Source organism: Balaenoptera musculus, chromosome 16 (assembly GCF_009873245.2).
Source record: "Balaenoptera musculus isolate JJ_BM4_2016_0621 chromosome 16, mBalMus1.pri.v3, whole genome shotgun sequence".
Taxonomy (NCBI): domain Eukaryota; kingdom Metazoa; phylum Chordata; class Mammalia; order Artiodactyla; family Balaenopteridae; genus Balaenoptera; species Balaenoptera musculus.
The window spans coordinates 9,649,156-9,671,688 of NC_045800.1; the positions used below are offsets into that span (position 1 = coordinate 9,649,156).

General features: G+C 44.5%; 1 protein-coding gene across 14 annotated transcripts in view; it reads right to left on the reverse strand.

The window, feature by feature from the left end:
* Positions 1 to 22,533, reverse strand: part of TACC2 (transforming acidic coiled-coil containing protein 2) — a 212,876-nt gene that overhangs the window by 141,494 nt on the left and 48,849 nt on the right. The gene's annotated exons all lie outside the window — the stretch shown is intronic.

The following is a 22,533-nucleotide window of genomic DNA, read 5'->3' on the forward strand; positions in this document are numbered from 1 at the left end:
CTGGTGGCGCAGTGGTTGAGGGTCTGCCTGCCGGTGCAGGGGACGGGGGTTCGGGCCCTGGTCTGGGAGGATCCCGCATGCCGCGGAGCGGCTGGGCCCGTGTGCCACAACTGCTGAGCCTGCGCGTCTGGAGCCTGTGCTCCGCAGCAAGAGAGGCCGCGATAGTGAGTGAGAGGCCCGCGTGCCGCGATGAGGAGTGGCCCCCACTTGCCGCAACTAGAGAAAGCCCTCGTGCAGAAACGAAGACCCAACACAGCCATAAATAAATAAATAAAAATAAAAATAAAAAAAAAAAAAAAATTAGTGCAGAAAATCTCAAACATTCAATCTGAGGCTTTCCATGCTGGTCAGTAGTGAATCGGGAAATATGGAAACTAATTCATAATTGTCTACAATGCAGGAAACTCAGAACATTTTTAATAAATATAAACCATGATAGAGAATTCGGATGAGCTCTGTGTAGTTTACAAAGAGGTCCTGAACACTTCTGGGGATCCTTAGATGTTCAGGAAAAAGGCAAAAATGGGCAAAGCCATGCTTTGAAATAAAGAGCTATTCTTGACAAAAAGTTAACTTGATTCTTTACATTCAGCGGGTGGTACTGTGAGGCATAATCCAAAATCAATTCTATTTAGCTGTGGAATTTCTGCATATGACCTACATATAAAATTCATGGGAGCTGAATTACCTTCATACCCATATGTGTCTCACCTTGAACTTACTTTGCTGTACAATGTGTAAAGAAAAACTGTGAACATGCAGGAAACTTGGGGGAATACGGCTCAGAGTCATGGACTTGCTATAGATCATCAACTATCCAGTTATTGTAAAATAGCTTATCACATGCCATATTTAGACTGTGTTTCTCAATTCTATATAGTTTTAATTAGGTGTATTTTTTAAATTTAAAAGCAATATACAGCCAATACAAAATTTTGAAAATGTAGAAAAAATGCTTGCCACCTGAAGTGTTCTAGTGAATTTCCTTTTCTTCCTACACAACTCTTTAGGGGGTGCAATTTTTGTTATTTTTACATAGCTGTGATTCTATATACTTTTACGATCATATATCTTTCAGTGTCAAAAGAAATTGCTCAAGGCAAAGTGAACAGAAGTATGGTTTTTCTAAGGCTTTTACCATGTTCTTTGAAATTATTACAGGGAGGAAAATTTATGGCATCTTCTTGTAACTATTACATACACACATATTCACATATTCATAGACCCACGGTGTTTTGGATACGACCAGAGGAAAGATTCTATTCTACATGTCCACTACCAAAATCCTATCTTTCCATGCAGGGCAACGCATATACGTTCGTTTATGAGAGATGCATATAGTGGGAAGATGAAGTACATTTCTGTTCAAATTTAGAAATATGTGTTATGGACTGAATTGTGTCCATCTAAAAATCCATATGTTGAAGTCCTAATCTATAATGTGACTGTATTTGGACACGGGGCCTTTAAGGAGGTTAATTACGGTTAAGTGAGGTCATAAGAGGGAGGTCCTAATCCAGTAACACTGAAGTCCTTATAAGAAGAGGAAGGGACACCAGGAGTCGCTCACACAGACAAGAAGGCCGTGAGCGGATGCAGCAAGAAGGCGCCACCTGCAAGCCAAGAAGAAAGGTCTCACCAGGAACCAACCCTCCAGCCCCCTAACCTTGGAATTCCCTAACTGAAAAAATAAATTTCTGTCATTGAAGCCACCCAGTCTGTGGTCTTCTCTTATGGCAGTGTGAACAGACTAATACAATAGGTATATTGGGCATTTATTGTACTATCCTTTCAACATTTTTAAGGTTTCAAAATATCCAAAATGAAAAGCTGGGAAAATAATAATGGATGAAATTTATTGGACATCAGTGCTTTACATGGATTATCTCATTTAACCCTACCAATAGCCATGCAAAATGGATATTATCACTGCCATTTTGCAGATAAGAACCCTGAGAACAGAGAGGTTAAGCTTGAATCTGTTGGGCCATAATCTTCTTATTTACTCTATGCTGCCTCCAAAAATAAAAACTTCCATGGAGGGGGACAATGTTTGTGTCCCCAAAATTCAAATGTTGAAAACTAATCCCCAAGGTGATGGTATTAGGAGATGGGGTCTTTGGGAGGTGATTAGGTCATGAAGGTGAAGCCCCCATGAAGGGATTAGTGCCCTTATAAAAGAGACCCAAGAGAGTTTCCTTGCCCCTTCTGTCTTGTAAGGATGCAGAGAGGAGACGTCCATCTGTGAACTCAAAAATGGACCCTCACCAGACATGGAATCTGCTGGCACCTTGATGTTAGATTTCCAGCCTCCAGAACCACAAGAAATAAATGTCTGTCGTTAAGCCATCCAGTCCATGGTGTTTTTATAGCAGGCTGAACAAACTGAGACAGAGGGCGAAAGGCTCTTTACCTGGCTCCATTCCAGCCTCTTGCCAAGCCCCTCACCTATGAAATGTACATGACATCACATGACATCCTTGAAGGAGGTGTGTACACATGTCACCACACTAGTTGTCCTGATTTAATGCTTGTTCCTGCACATATGACATTGAAAATATTTCAGATGGACCCAAGAGAGTTGGCTACTATCTCAACCAGATTAGCATTTTCAGACCAAAAGCAAGGCTGACAAGAGCAAAGAAGAGAAAACTCAGAGGGTAAGTTATGTGAATCCCTCCAATCCTCACATGGTCATGAGGACAGACGTGCCCACGGAGAGCCCTGGCCCCATGCTGATTGACACGTGTGAAACCACCAGGTGTGCAGGTAACGTGCCTTGGCCTGGCCTCTGCAGAGCAGCATTTCTGGAAATCAATGGATTGTTCCAGAACCAGCAACTCTGCACTCTTGAATCTGGCCATTTTCCTTTTTTAAAAATTTTTTTTAAATTAATTTATTTATTTATGGCTGTGTTGGGTCCTCGTTTCTGTGTGAGGGCTTTCTCTAGTTGTGGCAAGCGGGGGCCACTCTTCATCGCGGTGCGCGGGCCTCTCACCACCGCGGCCTCTCTTGTTGCGGAGCACAGGCTCCAGACGCGCAGGCTCAGTAGTTGTGGCTCACGGGCCCAGCTGCTCTGCGGCATGTGGGATCTTCCCAGACCAGGGCTTGAACCCGTGTCCCCTGCATTGGCAGGCAGACTCTCAACCGCTGCGCCACCAGGGAAGCCCCCCATTTTCCTTTTAATAAGCACTTTACACTGAATTGTGTCCCAATCTTTAACTAGAGTGCCAAACGGTTTAGTAGCTAATGAGATCAATGGCGTGTAATTCATAAATGAAGTGCTCCTATTTATGTCTGCTTGTTCAAGAAGCGCAGAACACAGCCCCTCTGCGCTGGTAGCAAAACAAACAAAGCAGCTCTGTTGTCCTGTCTCTGACAGCAGCTGCTAGCTCAGGAGAGTGTGTGGCTTCCTTTCAGGCTGCCTGAAGTCAGGACCATCTGGGAACGAGATGACAAATTCACTCAATTTGGGCACCTTGAAAGCCTGCAGGTCCTTGGAGACAGCAACCAGGAACACATCTCCCAGAGTGTGAGCATATGACTCCATTCAAAATAAGGACCCAGCCTTGGTTTATTTCGCCTAAGCTGGGCACCAGCAATCTCTGTGATTGTCCATCAGAAGCCAATTGTTAAAACCAGATTAAAGCCACTCACCAGGAGCAGTTTTGCCCAAGGGCAGGAAAAATTCTAAGAACTCATCTGTGAGGGCTCTGCGTTAATTGAAGCTTCCATAATGTCCTTTTGTGCTTCAAGATTGAATCACAATGTGTAGGACGGAGGTTCAGCTCAGAATCCAAAGGCAAGCTCTTGTGGGCTGGGCAGCGTGTTCTCAATGGAAGGCTTTCAGCCCAAAGTGGGCGCAGCTTTTGAATCGAGGAGGGGAGGGCACAGCCTCCCCGGTGCAGACCAGACGTCCCCAGCCAACAAAGCGAGAGGCATGGGGTGCAGAGACTTGGGAGGAGGGGTGATTTGCTGCAGCGAAGGTCTAAGCAGAGGATGGAGATGCAGAAAATGTCCTCCCCACCGTCCTAGCTGGAGACCATCACATCCAGATGGGTTCCTAAATGAATAGCTCTGAAGACACACACTCAAGCCAAGTAGGAAAGCTTAAAAAGAGGAAGGAGGCTGGTGGAGGGAAACACAAGCATGCCCCTGCACTCCCAGGCTTTCAGGGAACCAGCAAAGCCATAAAGCAAAATCGTCAAGATGGAGAGTCGCCGCTGACTGAGCATTTACTAAGGCCAAGCCCGTGCTAAGCACTTCAGTTATGATTACATTTAATCCACACAGCAGCCAGGCAGAGTGGATGCCCCCCACTGCACAAATGAAGAAATATTCACAGAGGGGTTCAAGACCAGACCCGGGTCGCACGCGGAGCTCCCGTGGCAAAGCAAGATCAAGCCCCGCCTGGCTCCAGGACCCGGCTGCCTCCTGCTTCCCTGTACTTGCTGGCCTCGTCTCTCCTGGACCAATGCAGCAGCCTCTTCTCCCACCCACTCTGGCCCGTGCATTCTGTTCTCCAGGCTGCAGCCAGAGCAATGGCTTAGAAATGAAAGCCTGACCCTGTCACCCTCATGGGAAGACTCTACGGTGGTGGCTTCACTTTGCAATCAGCTGTGCCCCCAGCCTACCTTTCCGGCTTCGTCCCACACAGAGCTCCCCATCCCTGCATTTTCCTGGAGCTGGAGTCCTCCTGCTCCTCCCTGCATATCTCAGCCCGAATCTTCGCTTTTCAATGAAGCCTCCCTGGACTGGCCTCTGGGATCAGATCTCCTTCTACAGCCCTACATAGTGAGGGCACTAGTCACAGCTGCCATCAAAAAGGATGACCATTTCTCCCACTGTAGTATAATGGAGACTGGGTCTTGCCTCTTTTCAATATTGTATCTCCAGTGCTTGGCATACTGCAAACATTGAATATATGAATGCATGAGTAGATGGATGGATGGGTGAAGGGATGGATGGATGGTTGGGTGGATGATGGATGGAAGGATGGATGGGTGGATGGGCGAAGGGATGGACAGATGGATGGATGGATGGATGGACAAATACAACTAAATGCAAATCAAGGATTCTAAACATGCAGAAATGCTCCCAAATCCTGGTGTTTGACTTGAAGATTAGGAAAGTTCTTTTCTTCCATACAATCACAGCACTCTAGTGATCTGTTAGTCCAAACCTCTCATTTTACAGGAATGAGGAAACTGAGGCCCAGGAAAGGCAAAGTACTTTTGTTTTAATACCTCTGCCAAAGAAATGAGGTTAAGGCAGCACTACTCAACCACATGTCCCTTTGCGCACTGGTGGGTCTGATAAGTTAGGGGGTACACTGCAAGTGATCTGTTATTAATTATAAAGCACGGAAGTCTGCGAATGATTTGTAATTTTCATAAATTAGTCTAATTCAAAAGATGATAAGGTGTCCCCACAGAACATCGTCTCTGTTACTCATTTTGCATTCTGCTGCAGTTTCTGGAAAAGGAAGGCATGGGGCCGAGGGAGATCCAGCAAGTTAGACCACAGACCCTGGGGACAACCTGTCCTCAAACACGGCTAACGGCTGGGGCTGGGGTGAGGGCACGGGGGCTGTGGGCGCTCCTCAGCTTCTGCATCATGCCTTGGCCCACAAATTAGGGGCTTTTCTGACACTTCTGAGTTCTCTGAGAAGTCTGACACTTCCGCCCTATTCTCCACTCCCTTTGGGTCGTCGCCCCAGGAAGTGAGGCTTCTCTGATTGGTTAGATGGGGAAGGCAGCCCCCCCCCCCCCCGTAGGTCCAGTCTTCCCATGGGTGGGAGTTAAGGTGTTCAAGGTCACTGAGATGGGCTCACCCACAGTGCAGCCCCTCTCCCCGCTGCCTGCATGTAGCAAGCTCGCTGGGGCCAGCCCTCCCCGCCCTTCAGGGCAGCCTGCCCTCGCACACAGCCTGGCGCTGGTGGGAGCTGATTCCGGGCACAGTATGCCGAGCCCCTGGTTGGCTCTTCCTCCGGTCCAGCCTCGCCAGCGATCAAGCTGGCTTCCTTCTCCCTCTCTGACTCCGGCCATCTCCTTCACAATTGATTCAGAATCTGCTGTGACCACTGACCTTCAACACCCCCTGAGAGGAGTTCAGGGCGGAGGTCAGGAATGAGGCACTCTGTGCTCGGGGGAAAAACTGGCAGAACAGGGCTTCAGAGAGACGTTTTTCAGGAGGAGGTTTTACGGGCCCCGTGTCTTGCATCTCCTCATATCTAGAAAAGCACTAAAATCATGAACGGAGACACGCGCTCCTCGTGACTAGCAGCAACCTCCTGCTGAGACGTGTGCTTGGCTGCACGCACCCCCTTCACTGACGTCACATGTGACCCTGACCTTGCCCCCCGCCTCTTCGGAGCAGTTCCTCAGAGCTCTCTGAGAGGCTGTCTCCCGGGCTGTAGTCCTCATTTGGTCCCAAATAAAACTTCACCCACAACTCCCACGTTGTGCATTTTCTTTAAGTCAACAATGGGATGAATAAAAAATATATTTTTAACGGACGCCATAACTGCTCACTTAGGTTGAGTCCTGCACTGTGAGATGGATCGCCATTCCAGAACCTTCAGAGAAGGAATTTACATGCTGAGTGATCTGTGCAGAGCAAAGGACTCTCAAGTTAATAAGGATATGACAGCCGCCATGCTTTAACAACTATAACATGGTATTTCACGGAGAAAGGCTCCTCCTCAGAAACTTCTTTGCGGTCCGAGCAGATTAGGTCCAATCCACACTCACAGCCCTAACTCGTCCAAACAACGCTCCCTATATGGATGCCAGCGAGCCTGCTGACCTTGGCAGCCCTGTCAGACTCAGCTTTGTATTTTAAATCCAGTGTTAACTCTTTTCTGTGCTCCTTCTGCATTAGAAAAAAGAAAGACCACAATGCTTAAGCAATCCATGCAGTAAATGAAAGAAAATTATTCGTAGGTTCTAAAGAGTTATTGGAGAAAAGGGTGTGTGTGTGCTGGGGGTTGGATAAAACACCAAAGCATCCTTAGTATTCAGCCTGTACTTTGCCACATGAACTTTTATTTGACTTCAGGGTCAAGGTGTTGGTCCATTCATGAGACTTCATTAACCAGCATAATGAGGGGAGGGCACAGGCAAGTGAATTCCAAAGAAAATTCAAAAACTGTCCTCTAACCAGTCTTTTTCAGCAACCCTCATGTGGGTGTTGACCAAACTGTGTGGTTCCCAGCCTCAGTGCTGGGCTTGGAGTGTGACCCCCAAGCCTTCCCTGTAGCTGGAATGAACTCCGTGTCTCCTCCTTCTGTCTGTCTGTCACTGTATCTCAAATGTATGTAGATATTATCACAAGAAAACAGAAATTCATTTAAATGCATTTTTGGCATAATAATTACTTTTGATCATTTGGATGTTGCTTAATGATCAATTACCAAAAATAAAACTACAGTCCCATTAGAGGAGGCATCTGGGTTTTCTGTTTGTTTGTCTGTTTTTAATCTAATAAGATATTTATTGAAGAAGATAAGTAAGATGTGATCACAAAGTGAGATTTCCATAAATGTTATTCACAATAAGTAATCAAATGTCTTTAGTGTTGTATACAGGTAGTTTTTTTGTTTGTTTGTTTGGTTGGTTTTTTACATTTATATATATTCGTTTTCAGATTCTTTTCCATTATAGGTTATTATAAGATACTGAGTAGATTTCCCTGTGATATACAGTAGGTCCTTGTTGTTTCCTTACTTTATATATAGTAGTGTGTATATGTTAACCCCAAATTCCTAATTTATCCACCCTCCCCGCCCCCCAGTATCCTCTTTGGTAACCATAAATTTGTTTTCTAGAGGCATCTGCTTTTATTCACAATAAAGATTTTTAAAATACTAATAAGCACAAATCAAGGAACTGGGTAGAGGACTTCCCTGGAGGTCCAGTGGGTGAGACTGCACACTCCCAATGCTCCCATGTTCACTCCCAGGTCGGGGAACTAGATCCTGCACACATGCCACAACTAAGAGTCCGCATGCTGCAACTAAAAGATCTTGCGTGTTGCAACTAAGACCCGGTACAGGCTAAATAAATAAATAAAAATAAATTAAAAAAAAAAAAAAGGAATTGGGTAGAATGTTTAACTGAGAATATGAAGCTTTCCTGAATTGTAAATTAAATCCCACTAGTCATCCATGGAAAAACGCAAATGACAATTTTGCCCATGTGCTCGGATTATGGGGGTGTTTTTATTTTATTTTGACACCACAAGGGTATTTTGGACAAGAAATAGTGGGAAACATGTTTTTGTTATATTCCTTCTTGATAAGACTTCTAACATATATTAGAATAATTTTCCTCCCTTAGTCAACAAAGTGCGAAACAGAGAATACACTGGAATTTTCCCCTGATGACTGAAAAATCTTTCAGTGAATTTGGGCCACTCTCTGAAAAAGAAGATGTTACCAATGTCACCTACGTGAGACTGAGCTCAAAAATGTGACGAAGTGTCTCTTGTTAGAGCAAGTCCCACGGATGATCCACTTTGCTGAGATCTGTCTCTCTGTGATCCCACTGGTCTACATGGTGGTGTGGGTGGTGGTGATGAGTCAACATTAGTGGTGGCCAAGCTGGTTCAATGTCAAAGACATAAAGACCATCCTAGGCTCCTTCCCAGCTCTAACACAGCTGCAGTGACGCATTTGGGAAGATTAACTGCTGTCAAAGTTGGCATTTGAGGCTGTAAAAAGACACAAGAGACAGCAAGTGGCTGTGATACAAGCTGCTCTTGAAGAGAAAAGAGAAACAACTCTTGCCCCTAGCATCCTCTCTCTTACTATAAGTTTTTTTCTAGAAGGGTCTCCCCACCTCTCCCAAAATAAATGCCAGGTGTTTTTTGCTGCATTTCCATGTAAAGAAAAAAATTTGATACAGTGGTTTTTCAAAGTTTTCAGGGAGCCAGGGTTGGAAAATTTCATATAAAGAATTATTAACTAACAGGAGGTTGGGCTGATGGGGGATTGGCTTCTACAGGAGATGTGGGAAATGAAGGGCAGTGATCCCTGGAGATGGAAAGTAACAGAGTAAGCCCTGCTCTTGCCCCAGCTTAAGGCCTGGAGAAAGTGGCCCAGGGTGGGGGACCCCAGCTGGAGCCAGATAGTCTCCCTGACTTAAGGAGATGGAGCTGGGTGCTGGGGGGGTGACCATGGCATGTAAAGTTCCCAAGGCAGAGCATCAAGAAGTGAAAGCTGGGCAAAGAGAGAACTTGGTGTTGTACAAAACACTGATTGGCACATATATGTATGGAAACCACATGGGACTAGGTACAGACCATCTGAAAAGCTTACAGGGAAGAATCCTTAAAGCTAACACAGGGCTGGGAATAGTTCCCATTCCTACCAACCAGAGTGGAAAAGCTCATAATTCATGGGACGTCTGTTAGAGTACTAAGAAGGGTCTTGCCTCAGTAGTGGAGAAAATTAACCCTAGACTAAACGCTGCTCTGGTCTCACCTTAAAAGCAAACCCGAAAGGATTAAGCTGATCCAAATAACTGCATCCCAGAGCAAAGTTCAAGAATATTTATAGGAATACAAAAATATCCAGAATCTGAAAGCTTAAAGTCCACAGTGCCTGGCATTCAAAGAAGCAGGAAAATAGACCCAGACTGAAAAGAAAACTCAATTAATCAAAGTTAACCCAGAAATTGTGCAGATAACAGAATTAGTACACAAGAACTTTTTAAAAAGTAATATAACTGTATTCCATACGTTCAGGAGGCTAGAGGAAGGATTGAGCATGATAAGTATAGACATGCAAGATATAAAAAAGACAAAATCAAACTTCTAGAGATGAAAACTTCAATGCCTGAAATGAAAAACACACTGGGAGGGATTAATAACAGATTAGTCATTACAGAGAAAAAGATTAGTGAACTTGAAGACATAGCAGTAGAAACTCCCCAAAATGAAACACAAAGAGAAAAAGACTTAAAAAAAAAAAAGAACAGAACATCAGTGAGCTGTCAGACAACTTCAAGCAGCTGAACGTATGTGCAATCAGAGTCCCCAAAGGGGGCAGAGACATTAAAAACAACAGTTGAAGAAATAATGGTTGCAAAATTTCCAACTATGATGCAAACTGTAAACCCACAAATCCAAGAATCTGACTTCTAGCACAGGAAACAAGAAGAAACTTACACCAAGGCATATCATAACCAAATTGCTTAAAACCAGTGAAAAAGTTAAAAACATTAAAATCAGCTGGAGGAAAAAAAAGACAGAAGAACAAACTTAAGGATGACATCAGATTTTGGAAACAATGCAAGCTAGAATACAGTGGGATAGCTTTAAAGCAATAAAAGAAAAAAAAAACTGTCCAACTAAGGACTATTTGCACAGTGAAAATATCTTTCTAAAACACAGATGAAATAAAGATTTCTTTTCAGGGACTTCCCTGGTGGCGCAGTTAAGAATCCGCCTGCCAACGCAGGGGCCACGGGTTTAAGCCCTGGTCCGGGAAGATCCCACATGCTGTGGAGCAACTAAGCCTGTGCACCACAACTACTGAAGCCCGTGAGCCTAGAGCCCGTGCTCAGCAACAAGAGAAGCACTGCAATGAGAAGCCTGTGCACCGCAACGAAGAGCAGCCCCCACTCGCCGCAACTAGAGAAAGCCCGTGCACAGCAATAAGACCCAGTGCAGTCAAAAATAAATAAATAAATAAATTTATGTTTTAAAAAAAAGATTATTTTTCAGACATGCAAAAGCTAAAAGAATTCATCACCAGCAGAGCAGTATTTCAAGAAATATTGAAGACAGTCCCTCAAACCAACAGAAAATAATACCAGATGGCCGTCAGGATCTATATAAAAGAATAAAGAGCACCAGAAATGGTAACTATGCAGGTAAATATAAAGTCATTTTTCCTTACTAGTTAAATCTCTTTTAGAAGATAATTGGCTATGTAAAGCAAAAATAACATATACTGTGGGATTTGTAACATGTAGTAGTAAAATGTATGTCCGCAATAGCACAAAGGCCAAAAGTGGAGAAATGGAAGTATACTGTGCAAGATTCTTTTAATATACATGAAGTGGTACAATATCACTTGACAGTAGATTGTGATACTTCAAAGATATATACTATAGATCCTAAAGCAACCACTTAAAATAGCACAAATAATTGTAACTAATAAGTCAAAAGGGAGGTAAAGTAGAATCATAAAACTAAATTATTTTTAAAAAGGAGAAAAAGGAGGGAAAAAGGAACAAAAAAATAGATGTACAGAGAAACCAACAGGACCGTAGATTTAAACCAACTATATTAATAATCACATTAAATGTAAATGTTATAAATACTGCAGTCAACATGCAGAGGTATTCAGAATGGATTAAAAAATCAAGATCCAACTATATGCTTCCTACAAAAAAGGCACCTCGAACTTTGCTTAACAAGCACAAATAGGTTAAAGGTAAAAAAATGAGGGGAAAAAAGATATACCATGAAAATACTAATCAAAAGAAAGCTGTTGTGTCTATATTGCATCAGACAAAGTCAATTTTAGAGCAAAAAATATTACCAGGCATAAAGAAGATCATCATAATGATAAAATGTTCACTTCATCAAGAGGATGTAACCATTCTGAAAGTTTATCTAACAACAGAGCTTCAAAATACATAATGTGGGCTTCCCTGGTGGCTCAGTGGTTAAGAATCTGCCTACCATTGCAGGGGACACGGGTTCAAGCCCTGGTCTGGGAAGATCCCACATGCCTCAGAGCAACTAAGCCCGTGTGCTACAACTACTGAGCCTGTGCTCTAGAGCCTGCGAGCCACAACTACTGAGCCCTCATGCCACAACTACTGAAGCCCAGGCGCCTAGAGCCCGTGCTCCACAACAAGAGAAGCCACCATAATGAGAAGCCTGTGCACCACAATGAAGAATAGCCCCCGCTCGCCGCAACTAGAGAAAGCCCCCGCGCAGCAACGAAGACCCAACTCAGCCAAAAATGAATAAATTAATTAAAAAAAAATATTTTTATAAAACACAAAAACTGATAAAAGCAGAAGTGGACAAATCTACAACTATAACCTAATAGTTCCATACCCTTTTCTCAATAATTTATTCAACAAGTAGATAGAAAATCAGTACAGATATAGAAGACTGGAACTACACTATCAACCAACCTGACCTAATTGACATTTATTAAACACTATTCGATAGTGGCAGAATTACATTCTTTTCAATTGCAAATGAAACATTTATAAGACAGACCATATTCTACACATTAAAAAAAACTCAATAAATTTTAAAATATTAAATTATTCAGAGTGCATTATCTGGCTACAATAGAATTAAATTAGAAATCAATAAGAGAAAGATATCTGGAAAATCCTCAACTATTTCGAAATTAAATAATACACTTCTAAATAGCCTGTGAGTCAAAGAACAAATTAAACGGGTAATTAGAAAGTATTTGAACAAAATGAAAATGAAAACACAAATATCAAAATGTGTCACATGCAGTTAAAGCAACATTTAGAGTGACTTTTAATGCCCTAAAATACCTATATTAAAAAAGAAGGACTCAAATAAATGACCTCAACTTCTACCTTAAGAAACTACAGAAACACTGGTTACACAACAATGTGTGATACTTAACACCACTGAACTGTACTTAAAATTGGTTAAGATGGTAAATTGTATGCTTTGCCTTTTTAAACCCAATAAAAAATAATTTAAAAAAACAAGTAGCAGTGTTGATTAAAAGAAACCAAATACCGAAGTATACCTACCGTTCAATACCATTTGTATGAAATTCAAGAACTAGCAAGACTAATCAGTGGTGGTAGAAGTCAGAATAGTTGTTATTCTGGGGCAGAGGTACAGACTGGGAAGTGACATGAGAGAATGTTCTGGGGTAATGGAAATAGATCTGGGCATGATTACACAGGGGTATAGGCATGTAAACATTCAACAAGCTCAGATTTATAAGCTTATGTACGTATTTTATACCAATTAAAAAAAGGTAATAGAAAAAAAAAACAACTATGAAGATAGTTAAAAGACTCATGGTTGCCCCTGGAGAGAAGGAGGGAGGGATGAATAGGTGGAACAGGGGAGATTTTTAAGGCAGTGAAACTATGCTGTATGATATTGTAATGGTGGATACATGACATTATGCATTTTTCAAACCCATAGAATGTACAATACGATGAGTGAACCTTAATGTACAGTATAGATTTTAGTTAATAATGTATCGATACATTAATTGTAACGAATGTACCACACTAATGCAAATCTTAATAATAGGGGAAACTACTGTACAGAGGAGGGAGAGATTTTGGGAGCTCTCTGTACTAAGTTTTTCTGTAAAACCGCTCTAAAAATAGTTCATTAATTATTTAAATATATTATATAGTTATATTTATACAAATAAGTTATTTAAATATGTTTTTTGTATTTAAATATATAAAAATATATGTATATATGCACAGAGCTATCACAATCAATAAAGAACTAGAAAAAATAGAAAAGCCTGAGGGAAACACACTAATATTTTAAAAACAGTTGTCTGTAGATGGTGGGAGTATCAGTGACTTTTTCCCCCTCTACTTTCTACTTTTCTCTATTTTCCAAGCACTGTCTCTGAATGGAACAATGCTCCTCTTCTCTGTTTCTTAAAGGTTCTGTTGAAACCAGATGAGCAGAAAGCAGACACACACCTAATTCAGCACATGACCTTCTTTTCCAGCCAGTGTCAAAAGTCAGGGAGCTCCTCCTTTTCTCCCTCCCTCCCACTCTCCTCTCCGTGTTTACTTCCTGCCAGAGATAAATAATGAGTGAGAAGCAGGACAGGCTGGTGGAAGCTGCAACCAGCCCTGCCTGACACACCCTGCCTTGGCAGGAGCCTGTGACTAGAACCCGGACTTCACAAAGCTTTGTTTGGAAGGAACAGCATCTACTGCTTAGGAAACATGGGGCCCAGTCATGAAGCGCTGGCCCCGGCCACTGCTCATAAAACCGATCAGATCTTTTTGCTTTTTCTTTTTTCTGGATCTGAGAACTGACCTTCTTTATAGGGAAATTAAACTTTGAAAACAGACTGGGGTTTGCTTTCCAATTATGGAGACCACAAGGCAAATCTTTTCAGGCACCTGTAAGAACTCAGCGTAATGGCTACAGGCCTGGGCTTTGGGTGGCATCAAACCAAGTTGGATTCTAGTCCTCACCATGCCACGTTTTGTCTGTGTGACCTGGGGCTGGTTCCTTAACCTCCCAGAACCTCAGTTTCCTTATATAGCCCCTCAGGTCATCTGCATTCATCCACACAGAGCTGCTGGATGAGATATGTGTTTCAGCCCTGAGTCCAATGCCCAGCATGCAATGGACTTAGTTTGAAAATAACTGATAAGGGAAAAGAATCTGAAAAAGAACATATGTATTCTGAATATATATATATTCTGAGTCACTTTGCTGTACACCTGAAACTAACACAACATTGTAAATCAACTACACTTCAACAAAAAAATAAAATAAAAATAAAAATAATTTTTTAAAAAAAGTCAGTACCTTTATAAATTAAAAAAGAAAAGAAAAGAAAAGAAAATGACTATGGGAGGCAAGGTATAAGAAACATCCTTACCTTTCATTTGGAGCCCATTATTTCTTTTTTTTCCAAACCATTTTTCTACCCTTCCCTAGGTGTTCCCTACCCAAACACCAAGGATTTTTTGTTCTAAGTAAGTTTGTAGTTTTGAAAGATCCAAGAGGTTGAGCTTAATGAATGTGCTACATCTCCTATTTTCCACATTTAAAGAAGTTCTGAAATTTAAGAGGCTAGTAAGTGTAGTCCTTCCTAAATTCTGTTTCCTATAGATCTATAATAATTATACCTCTTCCTTCTGCCTGGGACCACCTTCTTTCCCCACAATCCCCTACTTCTACTCAGTTTTGAAGCCCCAGCTGCAAGGCCATCTCCTCTGGAGGAAGCTCCTTCTTTCCTCAGCGAGTCTGGCCTCTCTCCTGTCCCTGTGCTCCCACAGAGGCTGCCTATAGCATTTAGCTTCTTCTAGAATTATTCACCTACATGTCTTTCTCTACAACTGGACCAACATGTCCTGTTCATCTTTGTACCTCTGGCCTCAAGCCCAGAGCGAGCCCTGTGGTGAGCTGTGGGTCCCCATGTTTGTTAAATGGACTAAGAAACCTGTCCCTCCTCCAAGGAAATTCAGGCGTTTAAGGTGTTGGGTGTTAAGATTCTGCACCAAAAATTCTGATCTGTGGGTATTTTTTCCCCACACCAACAAGCAATTCTCCAATACTAGCTGGGAGTCCTACAATTCAGCTCCATTCTGACATGACCTGGAGGTACCTTACATAGCATCAGACCCCACAGGCTAAGGGCTCCGTCCCACAGGACTGCCCCCGCCACCCCAATAAGTCCAGATTGTTACCTGCGCTTCTGACCAACTGGCTATAAATCAGAGGTTCCCATGACCCCCTCCTCGGGTTTAATTAATTTGCTAGAGTGGTTCACAGAACTCAGAGAAACATTTCACTTCCTAGATCACCAGTTTATTACAAAAGGATATAACTCAGGAACAGCCCAATGGAGGAGATGCATAAAGCAAGGTATGGGGAGAGGGTGACGAGCCTCTGTGCCCTCTGGGCTTACCACTCTCTTTGAATCCATGTGTCCACCAACCCAGAGGCCCTCTGAACCCTGTCTTTTTGGGGTTTTAAGGAGGCTTCATTACATAGGCATGACTGATTAAAATCATTGGCCACTGGTGATCAATTCAACCTCCAGCCCCTCTCCACACACCTCCACCCAGAGGTCAGGGAGGTAGGACTGAAAGTTCCAACCCTCCAATCACAGGGTTGGTTCCCCTGGCAACCAGCCCCCATTTTTAAGTGCTTTCCAAAAGTCACATCATTAGCATAACAGAAGACACCTTTATTGCTCTCATCACTTAGGAAATTCCCAAGGCTTTAGGAGCTCAGTGCCAGGACTGGGATGAAGACCAAATACACGTTCCTTATTATAAATCACAATATCACTGGTATATAGCAGGAAATGAGCTATCCCTGAAGCACACAGGAGAACCCTGCTTTTCTCTCAAAGATGGCGGGCCATCCTACGTTTCCCCCAGTTTGAGACAGGGTTTGTGATGGTCACCATGTCATCTTGCCAGATTGGTACCTGGTAGCAACAGGATTTCCTCCTGGACACCGGGTCTGTGACTTATGGAACTCAGCAGATAGACCTGTTCAGGCCAGTTTTTCATATCTCAGCAAATGGCCCCCTTTACCCAATTGCTCAAGCCCAGACTTTGGGAGTCTTCCTTGATTCTTCTCTCCCTCCTTCTATATCCCATCCATCCGCAAGTTCTGGCATCTCTAGCTCCAAAATATCCAAAATATTCAAAGCTGCATATGTTTCTCCATCTCCACTGTTATCACCTTAGTCCTTGCATCATCAGTGGGCCAGTATCATCCCCAGAGGGGAGAAAATTGGCTCTCAGGAGGCAGAAAAAGAAAATCATAGATATCACAATGGTTTGTGGCCCTCCAAAGACCACAGTACATAAACATATGCACTATATCTATGGTACTGCAATTTCTTGGGGAGGGGAAGGCAATTTGGAATAAAATATCTACAAAGGTTCCCGTGGGAGGGCAGGGAAAGGAAGGTAATGAAAACAAGGTTGGGCATCCCTGCCTTAGTTCCAGGCACCCCTTCATCTTTCAGGGACCTGCAGTGACCTCTCCTCTGACCTCCTGGCCTCCAGTCTTGCTCCCTTGCATTCTCCATACAGCAGCCAGAGGTCCTGTTGAAACACATATCGGTTCACGTCGCCTAAATCTGGGTGTCGTACCATGGGCAGCCCTCAAGGCCCCGGTCTGGCTGATCTGACCCCTGCCCACCTCTCACTCGCTCATCAGTCTCCTCCTGTTTCTCTAACACACTAAATTCATTCCTCCCTCACGTCCTTTGCACCGCCCGTCCCTCTACCGGCATCTTCCCATGCCTGCCTCCTTTTTGTCATTCCAGACTTAGTTCAAATATCACTCCCTTTCTTGACCATCTAATCCAATGGTTCTCAAACCTTAGGGTGTAACGGAACACCTGGAGGGCTCACCCCAGAGTCTGGGGAAGGGCCCAAGACTTAGCATTTCTATCAAGTTCCCGTTTGGTGCTCAGCCTGCAGATCTGGGAACCCCACTTTGAGAACCACTGATCTAATCCAAACTAGTCACTCCCTTCTCTGTTCCTGTCAATCACAACACCAAGCTGGTGTCTTTCAGAGCCGTGACATTACCTGAAAGTGTCTGTCTTCCTTCTGCTCCATGTCTGACTTCCTCACTACAACCTACTTACCAACTGGAGCAGAAGCCCCAGGGCTTCTAGTGTTATTGGCTGTGTCCCCAGTGCCTCGCACAATGGATTCCCAATAGATTTTTATTGAAAGAAAAACATAGATGAGAGAAAGGGAGGGGGCAGGAGTTTAACGTATGCTAATTATCCCTGATTTCTGAGCCTTCACTATAAACTTCACAGACAAGCAAACAAAAGGTAGCTATGGTTATTGGCCTGAGGGTAAACCCTGGGTCAGTGTTTCCCACACTTTATCATGAGAGTCACATGGTCTTCTTCTTAAAAACAGATTTTGTGGTCTCACCCCAAATCTACTGGATCAGACTCTTCAAAGGAGGGGTCAGGAAATGGGGTATTTTAACACGTGATAAGGTGAACCTGGCAGTCGATCACTATTCACAAATGTCCCTGCTGGAAAGAATCACCCAGGGTGTTTATTAACAACATAGATTCCTTGGCTCCACATCTAGTGATTCTGATTCAGAAGGACTAGGAAGGGGCCTAAGAATTTATATAGTTAACGGACATCTGGGTAAATCTTATGATCTAGGAAGTGTGGAAAACACTGTCCCATATGATTTCATTTACCATCCTTCACCCCAACCCTGATCTGCTCCTGAGTTCTTAAATATAGTTTTAAGGTCACACACACACACACACACACACACACACACACAGCAGCACTGGAATGAGCCAACTATCTGAGAATAACTTGTGTAAATAATTGAAACCTCCATGAGGATATCATAGCATTTGGGGCCATAATGCTCCCTCATCATGCCATTAAACTGTCACTCCTCCCCATGCCAGGGGTCAGCTTACATAAAGACCATACCAGCAGGGTTCCCAGTAAGCTTGATGGTCTTTCCTTCAATGTGCCTAAAATTGATCACAGTTTCCCTATAGCAGCTCTCACTTTGGACGCCCCAGTTTCTAATGTTGGACCTTTCTTTTGGGTTCTTGGTCCAGAACCTTAGCATCTTCTTAGACTCCACCTCCTCTGCCTGCACCCAGGCCATCTCCAGGTTCTGTAGGTTTGAAACTGAGGAGGACCCTGTGGGCCCTTCCAAGGTACAAGCCCTTCCCTTGCCCCCGCTTCTTGTTTGACCTTCCCTGAGTTCCAAAGAGCAGACTCAAGCAGTTAATGATTAGGACAACAGAGTCACAGGACAACTGGTTCCTCCTAAAGGGATATAAATAACAATATCCTGGTGGAGGTTGGTGACTACCTGCTAACCACAAGCATGTAGACCCCAGACTGATTGGAACCAGAAGGTTGATGTTTGAGATTCCACAAACATCACCCTGTTACCTCACCACCAACCAATGAAAAAAATGTTCATGAGCTGATCAGACACCCTGCAACCCTTACCCCTAATATTGTCTTTAAAAACCCTTCTCTGAAAGCCATCAGGGAGTTTAGAGCTTTTGAGCATTAGCTGCCTGTTCTCCTTACTTGGTGCCCTGCAACAAACACTGTACTTTCCTTCACCACAACCCAGTGTCAGTAGATTGGCTTTGCTGCACGTGGGCAAGCGGACCAGAGTCCAGTTCAGTAACAGGTTCTACCTTGGGGTGATTTCCCAGCCACCATCCTTCTACTACAAGAGCATCCCTTACTGTCCTTCCAGCCTACCTGCTCCAGTGCATTAATCCAGGCTCTAAGTTCCCGCATAAACCCTTGTTTAAATACAAACCAACCAACCACATAGCACTTCCCCAGCTTCCCGTTACCTGCAGGATAAAATCTCAGTCCCTTCCCTGACGTCCAAGTTCTCAACCTGGCCTCACTTCTCCAACCTTGTTTTTAGTGAACATCCACCACCAGGTCTGGGCTCACTTCCTGCTCTGCTCCAGAGAGGTCCAATTCAGGAATTCTGCCCCTACCTGGAAAGGCCTCTACAGCCATCCCCTTTGGTTCAAGTCCCCGCCCCCAGGAGACTCTCCTGTCTCACCCAGCCCTCGGAGGAGGTGTCTTCCTCTGGACCCCAGCAGCACGGAGCCACGGCACGCACACAGCTCTCTGGCATAATGCAGTGCTTCTCAAGCGTGGTCCCTGGACCAGCAGCATCAGTGTCACCTGGGAACCCATCAGAAATTCTCGTTCTCAGGCCTGGCCCCGGACCTACCAAATCAGCATCTCTAGAGGATGGGTCCAGCGACCTGGGTATTAACCAGCCTTGCAGGTGATCCTGATGCCTGCTCACCTCTGACAGCCAGTGGAGAACAGTTAAGACTCTTGGCTGTTGAGTTTCCACTCCTCCTTCAGTGACAAGGGTGCCAGAAATTCACCCACGAATCACTTAGGGTCACTCCCTGAGAAAGGTCTGTCATCTCTGAAATATTGCCTGGCACCCTCCTTGAGAGAATGAGCAAGTATGATATTGAAGCACAGGAAATGGCCACTATCCAACATTTTTTTAACTTACAAAAACAGTAATTTCCTCTGGTGCAACCTAATGGCTTCATTATCTGGGGAAAGGTTGTATGATAAGATCCATTTTGTTTTGAGGGTTTAAAAGGCAAGGGCAGCAGCAGCATAGCACAGGGACATCAGCTCGGTGCTTTGTGATGACCTAGAGGGGTGGGATAGGGAGCATGGGAGGGAGGCTCAAGAGGGAGGAGATGTGGGGACACATGCATGCATATGGCTGATTCACTTTGGTGTACAACAGAAACTAACACAGTAATGTGAAGCAATTATAGTCCAATAAAGATCTATTGAAAAAAAAAAAAAAAGGCAAGGGCTGTTGGTATCCAAGGAGGGAAAGGCTCCGGGAGACTGGACAGTGGAGCTGGAACCAGTCCAGTCGCAAGTTTCCAGGGCAGCTGTGCTCGAGGGTGGGCATTGCTGAGCAGTAAGAGGTGCAAACTCGGGTGAAGCTTGTCAGAGGAGGGCGGGATCATCCTGTCGCAGGAGCCCAGGGACTTGCGCAGGGTGGGGCACCTGGAAGGCGGGGCGCCTGGGAGGCACTGCCCAGCCTCTGCACGGGTTTGGCCAATGCAGGGCTAAGTTACAACAGCGACACCGTGTGGCAACTGGAAAGCAAAGCAGCTAAACTGAGGGGACTCCCTACTGGATGAAGAGCTAACCTCTTTGGGGATGTGTGAAGCCTGTTCTTGTGTATTCAGAGGGAAGAGGAGCTTCCAGGGGGAAACAATGGACTTTTTATACCACGAGGGCTTTGACGGCATAGTGCTCCAAGCCTCGGTTTCCTCCTCTGGAGAGGAGAGATCACACCTGCGCAGAGGGACAATCTTTGGCAGTATTAACATGTGCCTTTCTCCCTATATTCTTCCCTTGCCTCCTGGTCCAGCAGGCCCACTGCAGGCCTTTCTGTGTTTTCTCTCTGGAGCTTTTCCAAGTAGAAAACAGAAACAGTTTGAGGGCAATGGGTCTTTCCATCTTTTGTAAAAATCTGTAGTACGTCCTTTGAAGAGAAAATGCTGGCTTTCCGTTGAGGCAAAAGGAGACCGCAAGTGCATGTTAGGATGATGAGAAGAGAGCATGGAAAGGTCCTAGGAAGTAGGGAATGTCCGCGACTCCCTCCCTGCTTCCTGAGCGTGTCCTCAGGCTCACGGGGGAGATGATCCCAGAGGGCTGAAGGGAATGCCCGTGGGCTCCCAGCCTCACCAAAGACCCCCATGTGCCAAGTGTATCGTGAAAGCAGCACAGTCATAGGGCCGGAGAGACAGTGTGGACTGAGACGTGGACATCTCAGTGGTGATGGGGTGAGGAGGGGACGGATGATGGCCTCCATACACCAGGTCAGGAGAGGGGTTCCCAAGGATGGCTGACATGGGCATTCTCGCCAGCCTGGCCAAGTAAGGACTAAGAATCAGAAATGAATTGATTTAAAGAAAATAAAATTTTATTTTGCAGGCATAGAACATTTGGCATAGTTTCTAGTGCCCGTCTGCAAAATAAACGTTAAGTCCTAGTCAAATGCTATCATTGTTGTGGATGCCAAGGGTGGCGTGCCCCACTGAAATAGCACACAGGGGACCCCATGCTCGCTCTCTCTTCCTGTAAACATCCTGACTCCTCGGCCTCCCCTTGCTAGTTTCTGAGTCAGTTAGTGCAGGGCCTTGCACAATCGACATGGGCACATTTATGGAGGAGAATCATGTTTTTAACTGTGAACAGGAAGTTGCTCTTTTGAACTTGCTCTGAGAAGGCACCTCATGTGCTATTTGCATGCCAATGAGAGACAATTCTTCTTCAAGGGAAAGATAACTGATTAAAGCTGAGGAACAAGAAACGAAAGACTTTTGAGCTGCTGTTACTCCCCAGGCCAGCTGGGACACCGGCCCCAAGGAATTCCCAAACCTCTCCAGGAACCCCAGAACCTCACAAGGATGGGGATGGAAGAGCTGGACCTTGGGTCTCAGCCAGCAGCGACTTTGCTTGTGTAGGATTCCAGATCATTAGATTCATGATCACCAGGAGCCAGTTTAGACTGTCATCCGGTCTAGTTAGAGCCAAATATTAAACCCTTTGTCCTGCTACCCTGATAGAAAAGTCCATGAAGGCGGAACAGCCATGGGGTTCTGGGAGGGAAAGGAGGCCCCCATTTTACAAAGAATTGAGATCAAAGGTGCCATTCAAGGCATAGTCTGTGCCTCTCTCCACAAAAAAAATCCTCTGCCCCACAGGATCAGCATTGACCTAAAGAAATCCAATGTTCATGCTAAGAGATTCAAAGTGCCTCTCCTCTGGAAACCGCATAACTGAAGCCCCCCCAGAAAATGACACCAGCCCGTGTGGAAATTCCTGCCACCAGGGGCCGCTCTTACTCACCCATGACCCTCAAAGCAAAAAATATTGCTTAACCCTTGACGTGAAAAGTGATTGCAAAGCGTTTGAGACCTGAAGTCAGTGATGGGGGATTTGGGGGGCGGGATGTGTACCACTCAATTTTGCATTTTTGCTCCTTGAAGCTTTTGTTCATTTGTTCCTTTAAGGCCTGTAACTACAGCCTCCCAGAAGCTGGGCTTCAATTTATTTGTTCAGAAGGGTTTTTCTAACCGGATCATGTGCTGAACCCACAGGCAATTATTAATTGCCACCAGTGTTCCTGACCAGTGTCCGTTCTGGGGACAGAGTGTTCACATCTGCTCACCCTCTGCTTGTGACTGACCCCAAAACTGTGGGTGCTGAACACTACGTGGGGAGAGTC